Raw genomic sequence first — 2,232 nt, 5'->3', positions numbered from 1 at the left:
CCCTTCCTTGACCTCTCTGTCTCAATCTCTGGTGATAGACTGTCCACCAGTATCCATTACAAACCCACCGACTCCCACAGCTATCTCGACTACAGCTCCTCACACCCCGCTTCCTGTAAGGACTCCATCCCATTCTCTCAGTTCCTTCGCCTCCGTCGCATCTGTTCCGATGATGCTACATTCAAAAACAGTTCCTCTGACATGTCCTCCTTCTTCCTTAACCGAGGTTTTCCACCCACGGTCGTTGACAGGGCCCTCAACCGTGTCTGGCCCATCTCCCGCGCATCCGCCCTCACGCCTTCTCCTCCCTCCCAGAAACATGATAGGGTCCCCCTTGTCCTCACTTATCACCCCACCAGCCTCCGCATTCAAAGGATCATCCTCCGCCATTTCAGCCAACTCCAGCATGATGCCACCACCAAACACATCTTCCCTTCACCCCCCTTATCGGCATTCCGTAGGGATCGCTCCCTCCGGGACACCCTGGTCCACTCCTCCATCACCCCCTACTCCTCAACCCCCTCCTATGGCACAACCCCATGCCCATGCAAAAGATGCAACACCTGCCCCTTCACTTCCTCTCTCCTCACCGTCCAAGGACCCAAACACTCCTTTCAAGTGAAGCAGCATTTCACTTGCATTTCCCCCAACTTAGTCTACTGCATTCGTTGCTCCCAATGTGGTCTCCTCTACATTGGAGAGACCAAACGTAAACTGGGCGACCGCTTTGCAGAACACCTGCGGTCTGTCCGCAAGAATGACCCAAACCTCCCTGTCGCTTGCCATTTTAACACTCCACCCTGCTCTCTTGCCCACATATCTGTCCTTGGCTTGCTGCATTGTCCCAGTGAAGCCCAACGCAAACTGGAGGAACAACACCTCATCTTCCGACTAGGGACTTTACAGCCTTCCGGACTGAATATTGAATTCAACAACTTTAGGTCGTGAGCTCCCTCCCCCATCCCCACCCCCTTTCTGTTTCCCCCTTCCTTTTTTTTTTCCAATAAATTATAAAGATTTTCCTTTTCCCACCTATTTCCATTATAAAAAAAAACCCACTAGAGCTATACCTTGAGTGCCCTACCATCCATTCTTAATTAGCACATTCGTTTAGAGAATATCACCAACTTTAACACCTTTGTGTTCTATTGTCGTTGACATCTTTTGATGATCTGCTTCTATCACTGCTTGTTTGTCCCTACAACCACACCCCGCCCCCCCCCCCCCACCTCTCTGTCTCTCCGCCCCCCACACACACACCTTAAACCAGCTTATATTTCAGCTCTTTCCTGGACTCGAACTCAAGTTCTGTCGAAGGGTCATGAGGACTCGAAACGTCAACTCTTTTCTTCTCCGCCGATGCTGCCAGACCTGCTGAGTTTTTCCAGGTAATTCTGTTTTTGTTTTGGATTTCCAGCATCCGCAGTTTTTTTGTTTTTTATATAAATGCTTTTCAAATTCAGTCTAACACTGAGTGAAGAATTCAGCATTCTCCCTTACCTGACTGATCCCGCACAGGCTGGAACTCTCCTTTTTGCCCCGTCAAAGCTTCAGGTTAGCAGGGAGCTGGGAGGATATATTTGCCCCGGAGATGCTGAGCAGAGCGTCGTTTGCAAGTGTTCCGTTGCACAGTAGCAAAGTTTTGTTGTCTTGAAAACGCCAACAAATCTGTGGTACAGAATTGTTAAAAGGACAGATTTGTCAGAACTCGAGGCAGAAATGTTCCAGAAGCAAGAAACATGGATGGAAAAAATAAACACAGCCTGCAACGCTGCTGGAGAACTTATCGAAACGCTGTTTCCATGGGACAGCGGAGGAATAACAAATGCACCGGGGTCTGGGCTTTAATTACTTATCAGTGGAATAAAACTGAGAGGCCCGTACGGGGATCGAACCCGCGACCTTGGCGTTATTAGCACCACGCTCTAACCAGCTGAGCTAACCGGTCACCCGCTTCAACTCCCCTAGTATCTGCTTTTCAAATTCAACGCGCAGTGAGTGGAGAATTTAGCATTCTTCCTCGCTGATCGATCCCGCACAGTCTGGAACTCCGTCGCATTCTGAGATCCACACTCAGTGCCACGCGCCGCCATATGAACACACTCGACCTCTCCCTCCAGCAGCACCGCCGCACCCTTTTTCAAAGCTGCGCGTGCCCCCAGTTTCATTTTATTCTTCGGCTCATCCGATACCTCAACAAGAAACTTTTTCTCTTTCTCTCAAGTGCTAAGG

General features: G+C 49.8%; 1 non-coding gene across 1 annotated transcript; it reads right to left on the bottom strand.

Annotated features, from left to right (window-relative positions):
* Positions 1 to 1,874: 1,874 nt before the first annotated feature.
* Positions 1,875 to 1,948, bottom strand: trnai-aau. The gene has a single exon. It is a non-coding gene; the product is annotated as a tRNA-Ile (tRNA).
* Positions 1,949 to 2,232: the final 284 nt, after the last annotated feature.

Source organism: Carcharodon carcharias, chromosome 17, assembly GCF_017639515.1.
Source record: "Carcharodon carcharias isolate sCarCar2 chromosome 17, sCarCar2.pri, whole genome shotgun sequence".
Taxonomy (NCBI): Eukaryota; Metazoa; Chordata; class Chondrichthyes; order Lamniformes; family Lamnidae; genus Carcharodon; species Carcharodon carcharias.
The sequence above is the reverse complement of the archived record's forward strand: the minus strand, read 5'-3'. Positions and strand labels throughout refer to the sequence as shown.